Consider the following 26,946-nt stretch of genomic DNA (forward strand, 5'->3'; position numbering starts at 1 on the left):
TCCCCCCACCAACCCCCACCCCCCCCCTCACCCCGTCCTTTCATGTTCCCGGACAGCCTTCCCATTTCTCTTGAGAGTGTTGTTACTTCTCCCGACAGTCCCGATACCTCATCACCCACCTCACTGATGGTGTCCAGGAGTGATCGGGCAAGGTCAATGCTCTCTGCACTCATTGCCATCATGTGAACCATATCTGTTAGATCCTGCACCTCAGGAGAGCGCAGTCGAGCTCCCAGTGGGACCTGCAGCCTGGGACGGTGGGGCCCTGGGTGTGCCTCGCTGCACCCCAATGGAATCCCCAGCCTCGGATGGTGGGAAACCATGGAATGTCTCACCAACACTCAAACCACAACTCAGGGATGGGGCTAGCACCTCGATGGATGGCACGTGCACCTCCTCCAAAGTGAGTACAACAGTGGGGACTTCATCCGACCTCTCCCCCCTCCCCTCACCCCCATGCTCTTGGTCTGGAAGATGTTCTCTTCAGGCTCGTCCTCGTCTGAATCATCTTCTGTATCATCAGGGTTGGTCTCGTTCTGCAAAATATAACAGAACAGACAAATGCTTAGCAGCAGAAGCGGGGCAGGGTGGGTGGCATGGGTAGGCTCACAGCGCAAACAGCAGGCTGATTTGAAGGACCACAATGAATGATAGCACATTGCATCAACCGAAGCGTAGCTGAGGGAGACATCCCCATGAACTGAAGTATGGTTAGCATGCGCAGTACTTAATATTTCGCAAAGCCAGACTGTGGAATTTGCAGGACCTACCCTCTCCCTCGAGTGTGGGCCCAGCTTGTGCAGTGGTGGTTGCTTTTCTCCAGTCAGGACCCATCAAAGCAGCGACCTTCTCTTCCAAGGGCGTCAGTGGGTGCAGATTTGCGGGGCCTCCTCCTGTTCGAGTTCTTTCTCATTTGTTGTGTGCCACTTTCTTCTGCAAAGATGAAAATATAATTTTTTTTTTTTTTAAAAAGAGTAGGTGTCTTTTTGCTGGGTGGGGCATACAGATGGTCACATTTACAATTGCAATTCCATTGAAAAATGAATTATTACTTACACTATCTACTTGACCAAGGTCCTGCCACTTCTTTTTGCACAGGCCTCCAGACCTCAGGGTGGCCACCATTGCACAATAAACTTCTGCATGTTGGTTCCAGCGTTTCTTCATTTCTTTGGGTGGAACTTTTATGTGACCTCTGCTGGTGTCCAGCTCCTGCCATCTGCCCTTAATCATATAACTAGTGCCGCCACTACCTTCTGCAAGAAATTCTTGGTCCTTGCACCGCATTGTAGCTTGTATTGCAGCTCCGATTTTTCCAATGATAATTAAAGTTCTCTCACACACACACAACTAGCTCTTTAAAAATGGCTGATTGCAGACCGGGAGCTGTACTGTGCATGCGTGCCCACAGGAATCACGTCACAAATGTACTTTTTTTTTGCGCATGTGCAGAAGGGGCGGCATCATTTTATCAGCGCAAACATTTGGGTCTATCCCTCGAGGCTACAGGACAGGCTGCGCGGCGGCAATTTAAAAAAATAGAGCGGAGAACTTGGCACATTTATTTTTGGAGCAGTTGTGGCATAGAAAAAAACGGGCGTAACTCTGGCAATACACCAAAAAACAGCTTTGGGCAAAACTGAGCCCATAGATAGTAAAGGTAGTGAACCTGGGGAAATTAAATAGTTCAACACCACATCACAGTGCAATGACACAGTCATTGAGGATTACCTTCACTTTTTAAAAAACATAAAAGGACAATTGTATTCCGATGTATGGAAGTAAATTGATAAAAAAGTTTGGATTATAATCCAGAGAGATTTGGCAATAAAAAATTTACTGAGTTCTTAAGATAGTATTTACAATCATACACAATTGTACAGAAGTAGTGTTTCCAAGGCACCCAGCAACCAAGATCCAACAAATTTTTAATATTAAATGATCAAAGTTAGTATTCATGGATATCAAGAATCTGACAACTAAATGATTTAAAGCTTTAACTGGAACATTTTTTTCTCCATTTTGAGAGTGGGAGATTTGAGTGGTCGTCAAGGTGAGCAATATCAATTTTTTGTACCCAGGTTGCTTATACCATAGACATACTCTGAATAAACTTTCCTTAACTGTGCCTCAGCAGACTATAAAGATATTAAAAGTGCATTCACTACTGCATGAATACAGCATTTTAGCCTTTCAAACAAGCAATCCTGTCGTCTGAGCACAATTATTACCAATTTTATTACATTACGCACAGTTGTGTGTTGTGGAGCTGCACCCACTAAATTGCCCAAATTCAATGTACAGGGGATAATAGTACTCAAGCTTTCATCCTTGGCTGAGTTAAATTTGAACTGTTTCCAAAGTACAGTATGTTAACCAGGGTATTCTCTTGAGATTTACAAAATATGTGTAAAATTCGTAATTGTCACCCTAAGACAAGATTGAATACACACAGATCACACTCCAGGCATGCTTACTTCTGAAAACCTGTCCACCTCTGTCCTTGCAAACTTCCATCCTATTTCCAATCTCCCGTGCCTCTCCTGTATGAATCTCAATCAGGTTTCCCCACCTATCAAAGCATCAAAATTCCCCAATCAAAGCAATGGTTTCTCTTGCATGCCTTTGTCACCTCCAGATTCAAATATGCTCTCCTGTCGGGCCTTCCACCCATCACCCTCTGCAAACTTGAGCTCATCCAAAGCTCTGCTGCCCATATCCCATGCTCCAAGCGCCATTCAGCCACCTTGGTCCCACCCTCTGGAGTTCCCTCCCGAAGCCCTTGCACTTCTCCTCCAAGACCCTCTTCAACCAAACTTTAGATCACCCCTCCCAATAGATGTTTTTGATCTTGCTTAAAATATATACCACCACCAAAGTATAGTTGCATTTGGATTGGATTGGTTGCTCGAGGTTAACATTAATATGCACCAGTATTAAACTAGAGTTTGGTGGGTTGGGGATTTTAAGCATACTTGCATAAAACAACAATTTCAACATGTACATGATCCCATACTTGCAGTATGACAAAATTCATGGCCAGTATACCAATAATTTTCTTTCTCTTTCATTTATCTAAAAAGTCTATTGTGGCAAAGGTACGAGATATCTTAACTTTGAACAATTCTTTCCACCACTGTCACGTCTGTATTCAAATTATCTTCATGTACATGCACTGAAATTTTTTTTTTTTTAATTCTCCCATGGCTCAGTGGTTATATACACTACATAGTGGGGCACTGAGCATGCAGATCTGGCGGATTCAAGGTCCAATCCTTGGGCTGCGCTACGTTAGGATCTAGCCAATCTCAAATGTACTCCTCCTTCAGGCAGGGAAACTACTCTTACATTTGTCAAACAGCCAGGATTGCCACTGATATAAATTATGTGTGCATGCTGGCCAAGGACAGGATCAGCGATAATGGCCAAGGGAAATGGTTGAACAGTCTGTAGTCATTCACTCTCCAGGCTCATACAAAGAGCAGCCAGTTGGGTGAGATACCAGAGGGTCGTTGGAACAATTTCTTAGTATGAGTCACAATCTTCAACTCGGGAGAGATTAAAAAGAAAAATAGACCAGAAATGCAATCTTTTTTGAAAAGTAAAACAACAGGCTTTAATGAAACTATTCAAGCTGCAGGACAATTGGATTAAGGGCCAGATTTAGGCAGGTTCCAGAAGTTGATCACTATCTAGTAACGCCTGTAAGAAACTGTGTGAATGAATGATCTCACGACTATATTCTGCCCCAATCCCATAACCTACTACCACTCCCTACTTGCAGAAAGGAGCAGAAAAGGTGTAAATATTAGGGGTTGAATGATCTCTTTAAGATCAACTCTATCAAATACTGCTATTGTTTGATCTGTGGTATTGGAGAAGCAGCTCACACTTCTGTAACCCCCATTTTCTGCTCCATTTCATTTTTGTCACAACAACCATTTTCCATTCTTTTTCCTTTTTTTGCAATGATCAATGCAAAAGACTTAGGGTAGTCTTTTACGAAAAATCTAGTTTTAGCTTAAATCCAGTCCCAAATTCATAATGTTGGATCAGTTTGGGTGGAGATAAGGAACAAGGGGAAAAAGTCGCTGGTGGGTGTAGTCTATATGTTTAACAGTAGCTACACTGTTGGACGGAGTATAAATCAAGAAATAATGGAGGCTTGTAAAAAAGGACCGGCAATAATCATGGATGATTTGAACCTTCATATTGATTGGACAAAGCAAATTGGCCAGGCTAGCCTTGAGGAAGAGTTCATAGAGTGTATCCGGGATAGGTTCCTTGAACAGTGCGTTGCGGAACCAACCAGGGAGCAGGCTCTCTTAGATCTGGTACTGTGTAATGAGACAGGATTAATAAATGATTTCCTAGTAAAGGATCCTCCAGGAATGAATGATTATAACATGGTTGAATTTTAAATTCAGTTGGAGGGTGAGAAAGTTGGATCTCAAACCAGTGCCCCAAGCTTAAATAAAGGAGACTACAAAGGTATGAGGGCAGAGTTGGCTAAAATGGACAGGGAAAATAGATCAAAAATGGGATGGCTGGTGAGCAGTGGCAGACGTTTAAAGATATATTTTGTAACTCGCAACAAAAATATATCCCAATGAGAAGGAAAGACTGTAAGAGAAGGGATAATCATCCGTGGCTAACTAAGGAAATAAGGGATGGTATCAAATTTAAAACAAGGCCATACAAGGTGGCCAAGACTAGTGGGAGGCCAGAGGATTGGGAAACCTTTAAAGGCCAGCAAAGAACGACTAAAAAAAATGATCGAGGGAAGATAGATTATGAGAGTAAACTAGCACAAAATATAAAAACAGACAGTAAGAGTTTCTACAGGTACATAAAAAGGAAAAGTGTGGCTAAAGTAAATGTTGGTCCCCTAGAGGATGAGACTGGGAAATTAATAATGGAGAACAGGGAAATTGCAGAGATGTTGAACAAATATTTTGTATCGGTCTTCACGGTAGAGGACACGAAATACATCCCAGTAGTGGATAATCAAGGGGCTATAACTTACATAGAAACATAAAAAATAGATGCAGGAGTAGGCCATTCGGCCCTTCGAGCCTGCACCATCATTCAATAAGATCATGGCTGATCATTCCCTCAGTACCCCTTTCCTGCTTTCTCTCCATACCCCTTGATCCCCTTAGCCGTACGGGCCATATCGAACTCCCTCTTGAATATATCCAATAAACTGGCATCAACAACTCTCTGCGTCAGGGAATTCCACAGGTTAACAACTCTGAGTGAAGAAGTTTCTCCTCAGCTCAGTCCTAAATGGCCCACCCCTTATCCTAAGACTGTGTCCCCTGGTTCTGGACTTCGGGAACATTCTACCCGCATCTAACCTGTCCCGTCCGAATCTTATATGTTTCTATGAGATCCCCTCTCATCCTTCTAAATTCCAATGTATAAAGGCCCAGTTGATCCAGTCGCTCCTCATATGTCATTCCAGCCATCCCGGGAATCAGTCTGATGAACCTTCGCTGCACTCCCTCAATAGCAAGAACGTCCTTCCTCAGATTAGGAGACCAAAACTGAACAATATTCCAGGTGAAGCCTCACCAAGGCAGTAAGACCTCCCTGCTCCTATACTCAAATCCCCTAGCTATGAAGACCAACATACCATTTGCCTTCTTCACCATCTGCTATACCTGCATTCCCACTTTCAGTGACTGATGAACCATGACACACCCAGGTCTCGTTGCACCTCCCCTTTTCCTAATCTGCTGCCATTCGGATAATATTCTGTTTTCGCGTTTTTGCTCCCCCCCCCACCCCCGCCCGCCCAAATTGGATATCCTCACATTTATCCACATTATACTGCATCTGCCATGCATTTGTCCACTCACCTAACCTGTCCAAGTCAGCCTCTTAGCGTCCCCCTCACAGCTCACACCGCCACCCAGTTTAGTGTCATCTGCAAACTTGGAGATATTACACTCAATTCCTTCATTTAAATCATTGATGTATATTGTAAAGAGCTGGGGTCCCAGCACTGAGCCCTGCGGCACTCCACTAGTCACTGCCTGCCATTCTGAAAAGGACCCGTTTATCCCGACTCTCTGCTTCCTGTCTGCCAACCAGCTCTCTAGCCACGTCAGTATATTACCCCCAATACCATGTGCTTTGATTTTGCACACCAATCTCTTGTGTGTAACCTTGTCAAAAGCCTTTTGAAAATCCAAATACACCACATCCACTGGTTCTCCCTTGTCCACTCCACTAGTTACATCCTCAAAAAATTCCAGAAGATTTGTCAAGCATAATTTCCCTTTCATAAATCCATGCTGACTTGGACCGATCTTGTCACCGTTTTCCAAATGCGCTGCTATTTCATCCTTAATAATTGATTCCAACATTTTCCCCACGACTGATGTCAGGCTAACTGGTCTATAATTACCTGCTTTCTCTCTCCCTCCCTTTTTAAAAAGTGGTGTTACATTAGCTACCCTCCAGTCCATAGGAACTGATCCAGAGTCGATAGACTGTTGGAAAATGATCATCAATGCATCCATTATTTCTAGGGCCTCGTCCTTAAGTACTCTGGGATGCAGAACATCAGGCCCCGGGGATTTATCGGCCTTCAATCCCATCAATTTCCCAAGCACAATTTCCTGCCTAATAAGGATATCCTTTAGTTCCTCCTTCTCACTCGACCCTCGGTCCCCTAGTACTTCCGGAAGGTTATTTGTGTTTTCCTTCGTGAAGACAGAACCAAAATATTTGTTCAACTGGTCTGCCATTTCTTTGTTCCCCATTATAAATTCGCCTGAATCTGACAGCAAGGGACCTACGTTTGTCTTCACTAATCTTTTTCTCTTCACATATCTATAGAAGCTTTTGCAGTCAGTTTTTATGTTCCTGGCAAGCTTCTTCTCGTACTCTATTTTCCCCCTCTTAATTAAACCCTTTGTCCTCCTCTGCTGAATTCTAAATTTCTCCCAGTCCTCAGGTTTGCTGCTTTTTCTGGACAATTTATATGCCTCTTCCTTGGATTTAACACTATCCTGAACTTCCCTTGTTAGCCACGGTTGAGCCACCTTCCCCGTTTTATTTTTACTCCAGACAAGGATGTACAATTGCTGAAGTTCATCCATGTGATCTTTAAATGTTTGCCATTGCCTATCCACCGTCAACCCTTTAAGTATCATTTGCCAGTCTATTCTCGCCAATTCATGCCTCAAACCATCGAAGTTACCTTTCCTTAAATTCAGGACCCTAGTCTCTGAATTAACTGTGTCACTCTCCATCTTAGTAAAGAATTCTACCATATTATGGTCACTCTTCCCCAAGGGGTCTCGCACAACAAGATTGCTAATTAGTTCTTTCTCATTACACATCACCCAAGTCTAGGATGGCCAGCTCCCTAGTTGGTTCCTCGACATATTGGTCTAGAAAACCATCCCTAATACACTCCAGGAAATCCTCCTCCACCGCATTGCTACCAGTTTGGTTAGCCCAATCAATATGTAGATTAAAGTCACCCATGGTAACTGCTGTACCTTTATTGCATGCATTCCTAATTTCCTGTTTGATGCTGTCCCCAACCTTATTACTACTGTTTGGTGGTCTGTACACAACTCCAACTAGCGTTTTCTGCCCCTTGGTATTCCGTAGCTCCACCCATACCAATTACACATCATCCAAGCTAATGTCCTTTCTTACTATGGCATTAATTTCCTCTTTAACCAGCAATGCCACCCCGCCTCCTTTTCCTTTTTGTCTATCCTTCCTAAATGTTGACTACCCCTGGATGTTGAGTTCCCAGCCTTGGTCACCCTGGAGCCATGTCTCTGTGATACCAATTACATCGTACCCATTAATTGCTATCTGCGCAGTTAATTCGTCTCTTATTCCGAATACTCCTCGCATTGAGGCACAGAGCCTTCAGACTTATCTTTCTAACACACTTTGCCCCTTTAGAATTTTGCTGTAATGTGGCCCTTTTTGCTTTTTGCATAGGTTTCTCTGCCCTCCAGTTTTACTTTTCTTCTTGCTATCTTTTCCTTATGCCCCCATTCTACTTCCCTCTATCTCCCTGCATAGGTTCCCATCCCCCTGCCATATTAGTTTAACTCCTCCCCAACAGCACTAGCAATCACTTAATACAATCACTATCACTAAAGAAGTAGCACTCGGTAAAATGATGGGACTAAAGGCGTACAAGTCCCCCGGACCTCATGGCTTACATCCTAAGGTCTTAAAAGAAGTGGCTACGGAGATAGTGGATGCATTAGTTGTAATCTACCAAAATGCTCTGGATTCTGAGGCGGTCCCAGCGGATTGGAAAACCGCAAATGTAACGCCCCTATTTAAAAAGGAGGCAGACAAAAAGCAGGAAACTGTAGACCAGTTAGCCTAACATCTGTCATTGGGAAAATGCTGGAGTCCATTATTAAGGAAGCAGTAGCGGGACATTTGGAAAAGCATAATTCAATTAACTAGAGTTAGCATGGCTTTATGAAAGGGAAATCATGTTTGACAAACTTGCTGGGGTCCTTTGAGGATGTAACGAGCAGGGTGGATAAGGGGGAACCAGTGGATGTGCTGCATTTGGTTTCCAGAAGGCATTCGATAAGGTAAAAGGTTACTACACGAAATAAAAGTTCACAGGATTGGGGGTTATTTATTAGCATGGATAAAGGATTGGCTAACAAACAGAAAACAGAGCTGGGATAAATGAGTCATTTTCCGGTTGGCAAACAGTAATTAGTGGGGTGCCGCAGGGATCGGTGCTGGCGTCTCAACTATTTACAATCTATATTAATGACTTAGATGAAGGGACCGAGTGTAATGTTGCCAAGTTTGCTGATGATACAAAAAATGGGTGGGAAAGCAAATTGTGAGGATACAAAACATCTGCAAAGGGATATAGACAGGCTAAGTGAGTGGGCAAAAATTTGGCAATTGGAGTATAATGTGGGAAAATGTGAGGTTATCCACTTTGGCAGGAATAATAGAAAAGCAAATTATAATTTAAATGGAGAAAAATTGCAAAGTGCTGCATCACAGAGGGATCTGGGGGTCCTTGTGCATGAAACTCAAAAAGTGAGTATGCTGATACAGCAAGGCAAATAGAATGTTGACCTTTATTGCAAGGGGGAAGAGAGCATAAAAGCAGAGAAGTCCTGCTACAACTGTACATGGTATTGGTGAGGCCACCTGGAGTACAGCGTACATTTTTGGTCTCCATATTTAAGGAAGGATATACTTGCATTGGAGGCTGTCCAGAGAAGGTACGCTCGGTTGATTCCAGAGATGAGGGGATTGACTTATGAAGATAGGTTGAGCCTCTACTCATTGGAGTTCAGAAGAATGAGAAGTGATCTTATTCGAAACGTAAAATAATGAAGGGACTAGACAAGGTGGATGCAGAGAGGATATTTCCACTCAGGAGGAACTAAAACTATGGGACACAGTCTCAGAATAAGGGGCCGCCCATTTAAAACTGAGATGAGGAGAAATTTCTTCTCTGAGGGTTGTAAATCTATAGAATTCTCTGCCCCAGAGAGCTGTGGAGGCTGGGTCACTGAATATATTTAAGGTGGAGATAGACAGATTTTTGAGCAATAAGGGAATAAAGAGTTATGGGGAGAGGGCAGGGAAGTGGAGCCGAGTCCATGATCAGATCAGCTGTGATCTTATTAAATGGTGGAGCAGGCTCAAGCAACTCCTGCTCCTATTTCTTGTGTTCTTATGTTGACACGAGACGTATTTAACATATTGGTACCAATACTGTACAGGAAAAGGAAAAGAAAAACAAACATGCATTTATATAGTACCTTTATCACATTATCAAATCATCACAAAATACTTCACACAATTTATTACTTTTAAAAAAAAATACAGGCACTGTTATATATGTAAACCTGTAAATATCTTGTTTAACGACCAGAGGACTCAACCCCTGGAGTCCCAGGGGATCCCAAAATCCCTTGGGAGCACCTGTATTTAAGGAGGCCTCAGAGCTGGAGAGGCACTCTGGAGACCTGAAATAAAAGACTACGGTCACACATTACTTTGAGCTCACAGTATCTGGTCAGACTCTTTATTCATACATAACAGGTACAATGTTATGTAATCAAACATCACAGACATTCTGCACCAACAGTATCCCACAAAATGAATGATCACTTAATCACTTTATTTTTGTGGTATTGGCTTTGGGAAGAATGTCGGTTAGGACACTTAGAAAGCTCCCCGCACTTATTTGAATAGTACCATGGCACCTTTAACATCTAACTATACATAGAAACATGGCTTCAGTATTGCACTTCATTGTGAACCTCGCTTACGCACTCAAGTCGTGTCATGCCACTTGTACCCACAACTTTCATGTTATGCCGAATGCTACTTGCATAATGCTCTTTATTTGTCACCTCAAATTGCTACATTCATCAAGATCCACGGCGCAGCCCTGGACAACGTGGACCACTTTCCATACCTTGGTAGCCTATTATTAGCAAGGGCAGACATCGACGACTAGGTTCAACACCATCTCCAGTACAGCCTTTGGCCGCCTGAGGAAGAGTGTGTTTGAAGATCAGGCCCTCAAATCTGGCACCAAGCTCATGGTCTACAGGCTGTAGTGATACCCGCCCTCCTGTATTGCTCAGAGACGTGGACCATATACAGTAGACATCTCAAATTGCTGGAGAAATACCACCAACGATGTCTCCACAAGATCCTGCAAATCCCCTGGGAGGAGAGGTGCACCAACGTTAGCATCCTCGATCAGGCCAACATCCCCAGCATCGATGCACTGACCACACTCGACCAGCTCCGTTGGGCGGGCCACATTGCTTGCATGCCTGACACAAGACTCCCAAAGCAAGCGCTCTATTCGGAACTCCTACATGGCAGGCGAGCCCCAGGTGGGCAGAGGAAACGTTTCAAGGACACCCTCAAAGCCTCCTTGATAAAATGCAACATTCCCCACCGATACCTGGGAGACCCTGGCCAAAGGCAGCCCTAAGTGGAGGAAGAGCATCCGGGAGGGCGCTGAGCACCTCGAGTCTCGTCGCCGAGAGCCTGCAGAAAACAAGCGCAGGCAGCGGAAGGAGCGTCCGGCAAACCAGTCCCACCCACCCTTTCCTTCAACGACTGTCTGTCCCACCTGTGACAGAGACTGTAATTCCTGTTTTGAACTGTTCAGTCACCTAAGAACTCACTTTTAGAGTGAAAGCAAGTCTTCCTCGATTTTGAGGAACTGCCTATGATGATGACCAACCACACAAGTCACAGTAAAAGAACTATAAAAACAGTACTTTATCCTAGATACCAAAACAAATGCTTTATCAACAACTTGCATGTATATAGCGCCTTTAACCCAGTAAACCATCCTAAGGTGCTTCACAGAAGCGTTATCAGACAAAATTTGACACCGAGCCACATAAGGAGATATTCGGACAAGTGACCACAGCTTGGTCAAAGAGGTAGGTTTTAAGGAGCGTCTTAAAGGAGGAGAGGTAGAGAGGCGGAGAGATTTAGGGAGGGAATTCCAGAGGCAGGTGAAGATGCAGACACCAATGGTGGAGCGATGAAAAGTGGGGATGTGCAAGAGGCCAGAATTGGAGGAGTGCAGAGATCTCAGAAAGTTTTAGGGCTGGAAGAGGTTACAAAGATAGCGGTGGGTGAAGTCATGAGATCTGAAAACAAGTATGAGAATTTTAAAAATCAAGGTCGGAAGCCAATGTCGGTCAGTGAGCACAAGGGTGATATGCGAACAGGATTTGGTGCAAGTTAGGATACATGCAGCAGAGTTTTGGGTGAGCTCAAGTTTACGGTGGATGCATGGTAGGAGGCCAGCCAGGAGAGCATTGGAATATCCAAGCATAACTCAAGTTTGGAAGGACTAAGAATATAATTGCCTTTTCTACAAGTTTTGAGTTCAAGTGGGCAGAATGTGAACATTTCAGACTCCCATCATTAGACTTTACTGAAATCTTACTGATAATGTAGCACACCACCAATTGGCAAATCACACCCCTTATTTCCTCTCAGCTAACACCTCCAATCGAAGCCTTGTAAATAATCTGATACGAGACGAGTAAAGGAGGCCATGCACACTTAGCTCCCTGGATACCTCTGAAACTTGCAGCACCACTGCATGGATTTGGAGTTTACAATAGCAGTATTATATAATCAGGTAGGCAATGGATTTAAATCAATCGTAGCTTAAATGTATGCTGCATTCACAGTACAACAGCATAGGTTACTGTTCTCCCTTGTTCTCATTTTATTTTAGTGATAAATACATGCTAATGATAGTCTTGCCTCAATGGTAGTACTCTCACCTCTTGCTGGCTGTAAAGCATTTTGGAGTGTCTTGAGCTCATGAAAGTTGCTATGTAAATGCAAGTCCTTTCCTTTTCCTTTAAAAAACACAAATAGGTACAGTAACAGACTGAACTGGTTCTTCAACACTATTAGTAGTATTCAGGAGAGTCCATCACAAACAATATGATGATTTTCAAACCATTCAATTTGAAAATCAGTAAATGATTAAAAAAGTGTTTATTTGCAGCAATCCACCCCCTTCCTCCAGCAAAAAAAACTATTGTGGATACATTGAGAAAACAGATTAAGGATTTCTGTACACACTGCCAAGAAATGTTCTTATTAATTGAGATTTCCTAAAATGGATACAAACCAGACCTAGATACAGCCAGCAATAAACTGGACATGGCAGGCCGCTACCTTTTATTATGAACACAGTTCAATTTGCTTCAATGCTGGATAATGGACAAAATCCCTTCTTTTGCATAAGGTAAATGGAAAATTAGAAAATTGGCAATCCAGACTCGGGCAGTATCATCTTCCAATAGCCAAACAGCCACATCACTCAGAAGCATTCACACATTCACTTCTTCCACCCAAAATGGAGGCCCCTCTCCTTCATTCTCTAACACACTGAACACACAAATACCAAAGAAGCATCCAATGACAAAGCCTTATTGGATAGAATATGACATATTGGAAAGCCGATTTGCACTGTCATTTGCTTAAAAGTAGTCGAAAATTTTAGTAGCATTGTCACCGGGTATATTCAACGTACTGGCATCAATACACTACAGGAAAAATCCCACTTAAGCAATGCTTTAATGTTGGGCAATATACTTCTATGATGCACTTAATTTATCACCAAAAATTGCTCCCATATCTATCACACCAGCAGCAGACTTGTAATCACCAGTACTTCACACCCTGCTTTTATAATAGCTTTAAAAAAAAGGTTGGTCTGCTGTTTTTAGCTCCACTCCCAAGTAGATAGTGCCTAATATAAAACCAAACAATTGCAGATGCTGGAACCTGAAATAAAAACAGAAAATACTGGAAATTTCAGATGGGTCAGGCAGCATCTGTGGAGAGAAAAACAGAGTCAACGTTTCAGGTTGATGACCCTTCGTCAGAACTGGCGAATGTTCGAAAAGAGCAGCTCCTTTAGAATCTATTCTTTTCAAACATTCACCAGTTCTGACAAAAGGACATCAACCTGAAACATTAACTCTGTTTTGCTCTCCACAGATGCTGCCTGACCTGCTGAGATTTCCAGCATTTCCTATAGATAGTGCCTAACACTGTTTAAGCTCCAATAAAATCACCAACTAACCTATTTGTCTAACAAATAATATCTTGAAAGGGGTTGGCGGGGGGGGGGGGGGGGGGGAAAGAGAGGGAGTTGTTCATAGTTATTACATTTCTTAAGCACAATTGAAGAATTATTTGAATTGCAGTACCAATTTAAAATTCCACAATACTGCACAGCTAAAAGGACGCCCCTTGTGGTAGAAAAAATGTCAGCCGCATTGGCTGAGCTACTTATCAATTTAGATAGTAAAGATAACATCTAAATATCAGGTCACTTTACATACACAATTTATTTAAAAACAGAACCACAGAAACATCAGCTTTCTCAAAACTTGAAATCTTCCAAGCTTGTCCACGCATCAGATAATCTAGCACAGGTGGACGATAACAAAAGCATGCCAATAATCTACATTCAAATAAATAAAACCCTCAACATACTATTCCACAACATAGATCTTGGAATACAGCTGGACACTTGAGACTTAATTGAAGCCAGTCTTTTCACTTGCCCAATTAAAATAAACACAAATATCTTGTACACACACTTGATTTTGCATCCAGTAAAACTAGATTTAATGCCCAGTTAGGCATATCAGCCCATAAAAATGTGTTTATTAAACATGTTGGTTTTTGAATGGGAGAAAATGTACTTGACATCAAGGCAGCATTTAACCAAGTGTGGTATCAAGGAGCCCTAGTAAAATTGAAGTCAATGGGAATCGGGGGAAAACTCTCCACTGGCTGGAGTCATACCTAGCACAAAGGAAGATGGTTGTGGTTATTGCAGGTCAATCATCTCAGCCCTAGGGCATCACTGCAGGAGTTCTTCAGTGTCCAAGGACCAACCCTCTTCAGCTGCTTCATCAATGACCTTCCCTCCAGCATAAAGTCAGAAGTGGGAATGCTCCTCGATGATTGCAGTGCTCAGTTCCATTCGCAACTCCTCAGAAAATGAAGCAGTCCATGCCCGCATGCAGCAAGACCTGGACGACATTCAGGCTTGGGTTGATAAGTGGCAAGTAACATTCATGCCACACAAGTGCCAGGCAATGACCATCTCCAACAAAAGAGTGTCGAGCCACCTCGCCTCGATATTCAATGGCATTACCATTGTCAAATCCACCACCATCAACATTCTGGGGGGGGTCACCATCGACCAGAAACCTAACTGGACCAGCCATATAAATACTGTGGCAACAAGAGTGGGTTAGAGGCTGGATATCCTGCTGCGAGTGTCTCACCTTCTAACTCACCAAAGCCTTTCCACCATCGACAAGGCACAAGTCAGGAGTGTGATGGAATACTCTCCACTTGCCTGGATGAGTGCAGCTCCAACAACACTATCCAGGACAAAGCAGCCCTCTTGATTGGCACCCTATCCACCACCTTCAACATTCACTCTCTCCACCACCAGTGCACCATGGCTGCAGTATGTACCATCTACAAGATGCATTGCAGCAACTCACCACGTCTTTTTCAGCAACATCTCCCAAACCTGCGACCTCTACCAGCTAGAAGGACAAGGGCAGCAGGCGCATGGGAGCACCATCACTTGCAAGTTGCCCTCCAAGTTACACACAAACCAGACGTAGAACGGTGATATATTTCCTTCATTGTCGCTGGGTCAAAATCCTGAGAGTTAGATTTTCAGTTGTTGGTGAAAACGGTAGTTTTACGCCAAAATTACCATTTTCGCTGCGCTACCGATTTTAGGCCTAAATTTCGGCTTTTAAGTCAGCATGAGTTTCGGCAACTTTAGTCCGGGGCTGATAGCGCTGCGAGAGGCGCCTTGGGAGAGGGGGAAAACAAAAAAAAAATGCAAAAAACATTCAAAAACCCCTTACCTACTAAGTCGCTGAAAAATAATTAATAAAAAAACTGTAACTTACCTTTTTTGCATGTCTTCATACTTATTGCTGCTGGAAGGACTACATCGACAGGTTTGACCTGCCGGTGTGGCGGAGAGTGGCAAAAGTATGATGGTAGTGCAATCCGCAACGTTGCACGTCATTTCAAGTCGGCGCACCTCTCCCCAGCAGTACGTGGACGGCCGCTGCAAAAAGGTGCCCGAAAATCCCGCCAACCGGGTTTTTGCCGTGGAGAGTCAAATCGCGGCAAAAGCCCGGTCACAAAGTTGCCGAAAATCTAGCCCTGGAACTCCTTTCCTAACAGCACTGTGAAGTACCTGCAGCGATTCAAGATGGCGGCTCACCACCAACTTCAAGGGCAATTAGAGATGGACAATAAATGCTGGCCTTGCCAGCAACGCCCACATCCTGGAACAAATTTAAAAAAAATCAGAAACAGAATAAAAGCCCAATGACAGTTGAATTCCAATATCGGTTAGCTAATTGACAACTTATCCTAATTTCTGTTACTACTGTCTAGTCTTAAACAAAATAAAAGCTTGCAGTTAATTCAAAATGTAATTGTCTTTGTTTAATTTTTGCTGTTACATTACAATAATAGTTTACAGTAAACAGCGCATCACCTGTTATAAACAGGTTACACTGTACTTAATATCAAGTGCCAGGCTGATGTACAACACAGAAAAGAAAAAGCATGTACATGCAATGACTAAAAAAAAAATTCATGTCTTCACCAACTCTAAGTGACATGCAGTTCAACTTGGGATTTTAAGCAAATTCTGTTTATATTGCTAAAAAAAATTCCATTCAAAAAGTTAACTGCATTGCATAGTTAATTCCCCCAGCCTTTTGAACATCAGATAAAGTATCAAAAATGATGATTAATTGGTACAGTAACCCTATTCCCATATAAATCCAAAACAATAGAATTGCTCAGGAATGGATCATTTTTGCTTTTGAAAATAGTACAAACCTCTTGGAGCAAAGCACAGACATTGTAGATTCTGCCTATCCAAGTTCTGAAACACCATGGTACAATTCATATTGGACTTTGTGATAATGTGTTAACACAGTTAAAATGCATTAACAGTATGGTTTTTATATTGAAATTTTATGTCTTGCACGAGGGTATAAGTAGATACTAGGATGATATTTCCATAGTTATTTGCTGAAATAGGACTGCTTATTCCATAAATTTGAATACATTAGCCTCCATTTGATGAACTTGTCATCAAAGTTAAAAATTAAGAACTTTGCTCAAGATGGAAATTTTGGTCCAACCTAAACTTTTGTTTTGTTGAGTGCTTCAGATTTCTGTCCATTAGCACTCAAGTTTAAGATTAGTAACTGCAAAAGGGATTGCCGCACTTACATTTATTGTTTATTATGACAATAATATGTGAATAATCAATTAGATACTACGCCAATTTTAGCACATAAAAGTGCTTTCCATGTCAACTTAAAGCCACAATGTAATCCTAATAAATGTTAGCTAAATTCTTCAACAAGCTACTGTGACATACATTCTGCAGGAATAGTTCGATACTGTTCAATACAGGTACTGGTATCATAGAACTGATGTCAGTTCCTGAATCTCATTTCACCAAGATCAAATAAAAAAGATTTCTCTGAAATGGGGTTGGGGAAATGAGGAAAGATAGCAGTTGCAAGCTGTATAGTTTCCTTTTATAAAAATTTGCATTTTTCTTCTATTTAAAATTCACCTTTATTTATGAGCCATTGAGGCAAACACTTTTAAAAGTAACTAGATTTGAACGAGGTTAACATAAACTGTCAGATTTAAATTTCTAATTTGGGCCGACTCAAATCCAACAATAAACATCAACACATTTGAAATGTGATGTGACGCATTATGAAATAGCTACTGAATGCGCACAGTACTGTAAATACAAGTGACATTAAATTCAGTTTTGAGAAATGCTATTCGAATTGAATTACAATACCATTTCCCTTATTTCCTCTACCCCACCTCTGGTGACTCACACTGGGACACAGTTCCACAGACATTAGTGGTCTTCCCAACCTAAACAGTGAGCATCAATAGTGTCAGTCAACATGGTATTGAATTAAGGGGGGGGGGGGGGGTGCGCAGAGGGGGAAGAGATTTACGATGGTGACAAACACAACCAAGCCTCATCCTATCCTCAATCAATGTTCAATCAATTCCCTGGCCAATGTTTCTCCTCCTTAGTTTAGGAATATAAAGATCAATCATAGTACCAACACTCTACCAGTTATTAGCTAACCAACAGATGCGTGAACATGTCGGAACTGTCCAAATCTGTATGGCTTAGAATCACATCATATAATGTGCACCTGCAAACTGGTTGTCAACATATAGAAAGTTGTTTTTTCTGATGCCTCAGCTTGTTCAGCAGTAAGAAGCAGAGCCATACAGACCAAGACAATCCCAGATTCTAATCCCAGTTAGCTCTCAGCAGAGCAGCAGTAAGAGTGGCATAATTGGTTTGAACATATCTAAGTTAGGGAGGATAAAATCATTCAGGGTTCTGGCTCGTTTACTATTCAGCAATACCTGCTGGAAGTGTACGTGAATGGTTGCCAGGGGATGGATGATCTGTTGGAGCTGGACTGTGATGGCAACCCATGGTACAATGACCTGCCAACTCAATGACTAGGCACGTGCATGAAGGGCCACCAACTCCTCCAATGATTCTGCAAATTTATTCAGCAAGCTGCTGAATCATACACACCAGGATGGTGCCTGGCTTGATCTCTTGTTTCTTCTGAGTTAACTGATCCCAAACAGAGTAGCTATAAGGGCAGTAAAATTATCTTTAGCCTCCTGGGTTACAATAGGGGAAAAATGAGTCAGAGTTTTTTCTTCTATTCACTCTCCTGACATTGTGTGGAATTCAGATGCGAACAGGGTTTGGATTGGCAGCATAGCCAAACAACGTGCAATCGTTCAGTAAGACTCATGTATGAAGAATCATCATTTGGGCAAGGAATCAGATGATGGTAAAATGGCTGAAGTGATACAGGAACTGGATGGGTTTATGGGATTGGAACTATTTTCCTACGAAGGGGATACACAGCACAAACTAATTAGGCTGAATGGCCTGTTTTCTTTGGCTCCTCCAAATATCTACATACCCTGGACCTCGATTCCATCAACTTATCTGGCTGCCACCTCAGGCTAAGCCACAGGGGGAAGAATCTTCATATATTGCTCAAATTTAAGCTCAGCTGTCTTCCTTTCCCCCCACATCCATAAGTTACTCAACCGATTTCATCTTAAACTCTGCCTACCTCTTCCCCTACTTCTCCCCGTCTGCTGCTAAAACCCCCTAATCTATGCCCTATCACCTGAAGAATGGATCTATCCAATGCTCCATCTGTTGGCCTCCCCAATTCCATCTTCCACCATTCCACCCTCACAAAGCTCTATTTTCCCCCCTCATCCTACAAACATCTTGTGCTCATCTTTAAATCCCTCCATGATTTCACCCGCTTCCTAGTTCTGCAATTTCCTAAAGAATATATTCCTTCAAACTCTTTGCTTATTTGTCAGTGGCCTACTTCTCATTCTAATTCTCATCACATCACATTGGTGACTGCTCCTTCATTCATCATGTCTAGCCCCAAACTCCCTCCTTCAGCACCTCTGCCTGGTCACCTCACTTTGTCATCAACAATCTCCCAAAGGTACTTGCCTTTCACCATGTTTCCATAACCTAATCCTTTTTTCCTCTTCTTGTTTCTAGTTCACAATTTCCCACCCTGTAAAGTGCTGAGAGGTATTTTTTTTATTGCCAAGGGCGCATAGAAATGTAATTTGCTTTTGAATAAGATGCAATGGTAGTATAGGCAATGTAATTTCATTAAAAGCTGGAGACACTACATAGTCCAGAGATGATAAAGTTTAAAACACAGTTACATCTGAGGTAGAATGTGTTATCTCCGAATATGAATTAAGTGTGAATATGTTAAGCACAACAAACTCTTGACCTTTTAAGGTTAGTCAGGTAACCAGAAAGTATAATGGTTGATGTAAATCGATATCCGGTTAACCATCACATAAAATACAGTAGTTCGAAGCTCACATCCCGGAAGGTGCCTTGCTCCTTCTACCCCATTAAAGACAACAGATCAATTACACCTTTATCCAATCTCTTTTAATAAATTCCACTAATAATCATCATGTGGGCAGTAGTGGACATCTGCAGTACTTTGGCTATGGTCTAGACCACACCCCAATTACATTCCAGATCAGGTTCAATTTATAAGGCCAACATGTAGTGTCCCTGCAAAAGTACACAAAGCAGTTTACTGGTTATGATACATTTCACATAAAAGTACGACCAGCTGGAAAAGGTAATTCACCTCAAAAAAAACATTCATCCTGCATTAAAAATAGTACTGTATAGTACAGATCTGAATAAATGATATTCTGCTCACACATTCAATTAGCTTTCAGAACAGATCCAATATGTGACCCAATGAAAATGTCAAATAAATTAAGTCACGTAACAAAACATATTTTGCAAAATTGTAGGAAAAATGCATTTTCACATCGCCAGTCCAGTGTTATTGGAAAAAAAACTCATCCCACAATATCTGCATTTCCTCAGCAAACCTTCAGTTTGAAACACTGAAGCTTATGGTACTGAGAAATAAACGTAACTAATTTTTTTTTAAAACCTTTTCAATGTTTGATTTTCAGCTACTAAAATAATTACTATGTTAGATGCTTCTTTCCCTGATTAAATTTGTAGGTTTTTAAAAAATGTTTTGAGCGGATCCAGACGAGGAATGTTACTGCCAGCTTTAAGCAAGTTAGGCATATCACAGCCAGATGTAGAATAAAGTTATCTCTATTCTTTCCTAACAATATGCCTTAGCCCCAAAATCCAAACCGTCCTGCATTGTGATATATTTCCCACAATGGCCATTCTGTAGCCTCTCTGAGTAAGACTGCCAATAAGGGATGGTTTAGTGCTGTAGGCCCATGCCTACTGGGAACTCATTTCAGATCGGAAATGGACCAAGACCTTCCTTATAAAGATTTTATTTCATCAGTCTGAACTGGATTTGAACCCAGGACCCAGAAGTAAAAAGGCTATATCTAACACACAGTGCCACCCAATAGTGAGTTAGCTTAAAGATAAATGGAAATTGGCAGAACTACTTAACAAATATTTTGCTTCAGCATTTACGTAAGAGAAGGATATTGGGGAGGAGGTAAATCCTGAATGTTAAAAGATGAGAACTATAATATATATATATATTTTTAAAAAGCATTAGAGTATCAGTTAAGATAAAGGAGGACCAAGTGCCTGTACCTGAAGGAATACTTTTGAGTGATCCTGGGGAAGAAATAGCAAAGGTTCTAGAAATTATATTTTAAAGTTCTATTAGTGTAGATGTGATCTTGAGGACTGGAGAGAGGGTAATCTAATATCCATTTTCAAAAAGAGACAGAGAAAACCAGGATAATTACAGGCTAGTTAGTTTAACAACCGTGGTAGGGAAAATTTTAGAACCTTTAATTAAAGATAAAATTACTAAATGTCTAGATGAAGAGAAAATAATTAGAAGCAGCCAATGTGGATTTCATAAAGGAATATTGTGCTTGACAAACCCGATAGAATTCCTTAAGGAGATAACAGATATGGTGGATGGAGGAAATGCAGTTGACGTGGTTTACATGGACTTTTAGAAAGCCTTTGACAAGGTAACAGAGAGACTATTCGAGATTAATGGGTATGGAATTAGGGGAAGGATGGCAATTTGGATTAAAAAATGGGGGGCGGGGGGGGGGAACAGAAAGTAGGAGTTAAGGACAGTTTCTCAGAGTGGTTGAAAGTGCGTTGCAATGTCTCAAAGTTCAGTTCAGGAATTGCTTCTGCTCAAGGCGCACAGCAATGGTTTTGATGCAAGGCTAGACAGAGTGGTGTCCAAAGTTGCAGAAAATATTACAGTATGATCCATAGTAAATAATTCTGATGACCAAAATAAGTTGCAAGAGAATACTGATAAGATTGTGGAACTAGCATTAATGGCAGATGGAATTCAATGTCATTAAATGTGAGTTGGTACATTTTGGTTAAAAAAAATAGCAATCATCTTTGGATGATATGGAAGAGAAGAATGCTTTTGGGGTCCAAGTTCAAGACATTAAAAGCAGCAACTCAAGTGGTGATGCCATATAAAATAAATTAATAGAATACTGGTTTTATGAGAATAAGTATATAATATACAAGTCAAGAGGTAATGGTGAATTGATATAGAACCTAAGTAAGGCCACAGTTGGAGCAGTGCATGAAGTATTAGGCTCCACACTATAGGAAGGATGTTGAAGCAATAGAGAAGGTACAGCCCAGATTCACTGGGACGCTGCCTGGTACGTGAAAAGACAAATACGAAGAAAGGTGTGACAAATTGGGCCTATTGTTGGATCAAAGCAGATTATGAGCCAATTTGATAGAGGTGTTTAAAGTTATGAAGGGATGGGACAGAGCAGATAGTGGCTTAGGAGTCTAGAATGGGGGCCTAGTGAGATGCAAGACAGAGCGCAGAATAAAGGGGTATGCGAACAGGGTGGACATACTGCTCACGTGGAGGATAAACAGCAATACTGACTGGTTGGGCTAACAGTCCAGACAAGTACATTTTCCAAATTTTTTGCAAAAAATAGGACCAGTCAATGACACGAATACTAACTGCAAATTATGTTCGAAGTTCAGAATCATCCAAAGCAACAAAGCTTGCAGGTTGATTTTGAATTTATGGGGAGTAGGTGCTCCTAGGGCAGTGTTGTCCAATATATTAGCCATGAGCCACAACTCTTTTGGAGAAACCAAAATTAAACATTAAATCAAGTGCCCCCTGATCTGGGGGACACTCCAGATACTTTTCAACTGCCCTTTTTTTTGTGTTTTTTTTTAGGCATGAAAATCACACATTTTACAAGTGCCCCCATGAGCCATGAGCCATGAGCTACATGAGGCTAATTGTGAATCCAGATGTTACTAATTGAATTTCTGATTATTAAATTGAAAAATGAGTAATCGACACCGGTCCGGGGGGGTATATGAACTCAATACTCACTCGCACGGCGTATACGTGTACATCAACCGGTTTGTGGGTTTGTCGGTAAAACGGTAAAGCAAAAAAATTAAAGTCTGAGTGTTTTTCTGATCACTGAGTGCTTTACCTTCTTGTTCGCTGTACGGTGGTAGATATTTGTTAAGTAAATACACACATTTGAAGTACAATTATCTATATTGTGTGAGTGTTTCCTGCTAAGATTAGTGCACGCAGGTAAAACAGTGTCACCATAACCACACCTGTGGTTACATCAGCAGTTTCTACTGGACAACATTGTCCTGTGATGTCAAGTTTGTTTGTACAATAGGCAGCGCAGCAATAACAAAACTACAATAAAAGTTAAATATTCAAGATTCAATATTTGGATTTGATTTTGGCATCTCGAGACACTAAAGTACAGAATTCCATCATACAAGTGGTCAAAACAGTATCCAAACCAGAATGTAAACTAGCAGGCTACTTCAGGTCTTCCATGCCATATAATTTTTATTACAGTAATGACCAATCTCAAAAATGGCAGCCAGAACTCTCAGCATGAGAAGAATAGTCTGAAGTGAACTTCTGTATTCACTAAAGAACATTCTCATCACTCTCTTTCAAATGTGTAAGCTCACGCACCTTTCAATCTCATACCACAGGTTTAGGCTGTCTGTATCACTCCATGACTAAACAAAAATAAACTTGGAATTACAACCTCTTTAAATAAATAAAATAACAACAAATTGAATTCTATCTCCAGGTTAATAGCCCATTTGGGGGACTGCATTGCACAGGAAACAGTTTAAATTGTACCTCTGGATCAGTAAGCACAAAACAATAACTTGTTTCACTCAATGTATATGTCTAAAAAAAATACTAGGTCAGTTAAATTCTAATTTCAAATACCAAGCCTCGGTTTTTAAAAATTGAACAGATCTTTGACAGAACAACTTTTAAGCATGTTGCACTGAAACTGGTTTGCCACAGGAGCAGGCAATTTAAGAGAGCTTGATTACAAGTTAAATGCACCAGTTTTAGTACATTTCAGTTTAACAGTTCCTTCCATGTGTAAGATAACCAAAATTCCCTTCTCCCACAGATGAAATGAACCCCGATTTACAATCCAATTCACTTCCAGTTGCTTCAGTGACCTCACCAAAGCACTGAGTATGGGCTATATTTTCTGCATAACTGTAATGCAATTGTTTTCACAGATACAAAATGTCGATACATGGACTGATTTTTACAAAAGGCAGGAATGTTTGGGAGGCCACCCTGATGCTTTGCACCATAAAATTCTCAGCTCCGATTTATGTTAAGCATAAATAATATGAAATGTCCTAGCAACTGAGGCAATGTCCATCGTTCTAAAAGCTAATTACAGCATTATTTTTTAAAAAACACTGACCATAAATCATAAGTTATTAAACTATTAAAAACAATTAATTTGTCAATACTATCAAGATATTCACCAACATTTTTGAAACATTAGCTCCAAATTAATTCTCAGTGATTTCACACATTCTTACTGAATTTGGTATAGCTTTCGGTTAGCGCTTGAGCCAGTACAATTACAAAGGGTTCAATGAGCCTTTAGAAGTAGTTCTTGTTTCTCAATTTTGATTGTGGAAAACCTCTCTCAAATGGAGTTGGTTATTTCACAGAACATGTACATTTGTAGACCACAAACAGATCTCTGGCCTTTTATGGAGCATATGGTGAAATGCATCACACTACGCATGGTTGGATAGAATGTATTGTGTTGCTGCAGAACCGCTTACTGAAGTTATCTATTTTACCAAAATGTAATGCAAGCATATTAAAAATAAATATAGGTACCCAACTTTTTTTTTTAAAAAGAGAAAAATAAATCATAAAAGACTTCATACAAAATTTTATAGTGTACCTCCATACTCAGAAATAACAAAACAACACAATACCAATAATTGAGCAATATACATGCTGCATGTCACATCATTGCTACACAACTGTGTCAAACTCACTTTTTTTTTAAAAACAGGATAGTTTCTTGGGGTTGCTGAAATTCTTTATATGCAATATCACTACAGCAACCAATTACATGTCCATGCCAACATTTGGCTACTGTCTTATTCAAGTCAGCTAAAGTTATGTTAGTAAATGTACAACATGATCCAAGTTAGGCAGATGTATAGGATCATATTATCTGTTATCAATTTTAGATAACAATTAATGTCAATTTACAGCATCTTCATGCCATTTTGACCAAAGATAGCATTTATTAAACATAATGCATACAGGACAATGGTCGTTAAAAAAGAAATCAGAGCATCATTAAGAAAATGAAAACAGTAATAACACACATGCTTTCAATAGCATGTTTGCTACAACAGCAGCACTTTTTCAAAACTTTTCCCAAGGCACATTATGTATTTTGAAAACAAAAAGTTTTTAAAACTGCACAAATTTCCAATTTTTCATTTAAAGCTTTATAATTCTGAAAATAAAAATACAATATGCTGAATATACTTGCTGCAAAAATGCAAAGCGTTTTTGTAACAGTATGTATTGAGACTTCGAGCATACTGTATCACTTGATCACCATGACTAGCATACATAAAATATTACCCATTTATTAAAAAAAGATTTTCTGAATATTTGATAAAACACAAAGCAGCAATGTAAAAATAAGTCTTCTTGGAATACTGAGTGTGACAGTATATTGTTACATCAAGAATGTTAACCACCCATTTGAATTTAAAAAAAAATCAAAAACAAAGCAAATATCCAAATTATAACATTTTGTAAAATCAGTTCAAACCATAATATTCGTTTATCAGAAGTATATAGTTGACAATTTTAAAGAGAGAAAAATAAAATCAGTATTTTTTTTAAGTCAGTAAAGTCTCCTGACACACTCAGAAATCATCTTGAGTCTCCAAATCAAGCTATTGAGAAATCTAAACCAACCTGTAGGGCTTGTGTGGCTAATACACTCACCTCAGATACACATCCCATTTACTCAACTCCACTGAATTTAAGTACAAATTGACAGAATCAAGATTTATGGATCCCCATACAGGGATACTGCTTAACCAGATAAAAAGTTGCAACTTACCAGAGGTGGTCATCTAGCTGGAACTATATCCTGGAGTTCAACCACACTACTCATTAGGATATTGCACACTGGGTTATTTGGAGCCGAGTGGGAGGAATCCCAGATTCCAATGACAGGTCCAAATCCTTTGGGAGCCAATAACAAGCTAGGTTGGTTGGTCAACCATTAACAATGTCCTTGGATATTGCGATCTGCTTGGTTCAAGTATCAGATTGGCAAACCTATCACATAAGGTTCATTTGGTTCCAAGCTTCCATCACTAGGTGTGTCATCTTGGAGCCAACTCAACCCCAAAAAGACCCTACTTCCCTACACCACCGAAGCCCCCCCCCCCACCCACCCACCCAGAGTATAATCAGCCTATTGGGGTTGAAAACAGAAACATGGAGAATAAGATATACAAAATAAAACAAATGTAGAAAAGTTTAATACTATATAGCTCAACCTAGGCCTACAAGGCCTCAGGGAAAGGAATCCTGCTACTTCGGATAACAGTACTGAACACTGTAAAAACAGATAATATTTTCAGCAACTTCTACAAAATGTCTCTTCAAAACTTTTATAATTACAAAACAAAATGGAAGCATAAAACATTAAATTGAAACTACAAACGGAGTATTAAATTATTTGCTGCTAGCATATAAACTCAATGTACATCTCTGCTCACACCTGTTTGAAAATGTTATAAAAGTTTTTTGGAAAAAATCTATAGTATCATAATCTTTCCATATTAAAAGAAAAAACATCTCCACATTAAGGTATAATTTAAACAATTATACAATGGAAAGATAACAATTTACATCCACAAAGCAAGTCTCCATGCACATCAACTCTAGCAATCTGTGCATTTAGTCTTTAAACAAAATAAATCCCATTGAGTTTTATAATAAAAAGGTAATACTGGAGTGAGAGATGACAAAACTGCTCAATGCTCAAGTCCTTCAACTCTATATTTCTTTTGCCATTTTAGCGGCTAACATTCTATGCATTGTAATCCACATCCTACTGGGCCTATAAATATGCAAAATATGAAAGATCACAAACATGACTGTACCTGAACTATCAGGCGATACGCATTTTAAAAATACAGAGAGGAAAAAACTGTATACCATATTCAGATTAAACTGCAAAGCCTCTCCAGATATTGCAAATTCGGACATATTTTTTGATCAAGATGGAACAAACGTTCTCAGTATTGCGGGACTGATACCTACAAGCTCTGAAGTTGGACTGTTGTAAACAGCAGTCACGCATGGCCGTGGCCTGCAACGTAGCATCATCATCATCAGCAGCAGCAGCAGC

General features: G+C 40.6%; 1 protein-coding gene across 6 annotated transcripts in view; it reads right to left on the reverse strand.

Moving 5' to 3' along the window:
- Positions 1-26,946, reverse strand: part of mbd5 (methyl-CpG binding domain protein 5) — a 294,362-nt gene that overhangs the window by 266,859 nt on the left and 557 nt on the right. For 2 of the 6 annotated variants that reach the window (XM_070875347.1, XM_070875346.1), the window contains exon 2: positions 12,312-12,389. The exons of 3 other annotated variants lie outside the window; for them this stretch is intronic. The gene's annotated coding sequence lies outside the window, so the exon portion shown is untranslated. Of the gene's footprint in view, positions 1-12,311; positions 12,390-25,644; positions 25,770-26,946 lie in introns of all 6 variants that reach the window. One more of the 6 variants, XM_070875344.1, reaches the window with a different exon arrangement.

This window comes from Pristiophorus japonicus, chromosome 3 (genome assembly GCF_044704955.1).
Source record: "Pristiophorus japonicus isolate sPriJap1 chromosome 3, sPriJap1.hap1, whole genome shotgun sequence".
NCBI classification, from domain to species: domain Eukaryota; kingdom Metazoa; phylum Chordata; class Chondrichthyes; family Pristiophoridae; genus Pristiophorus; species Pristiophorus japonicus.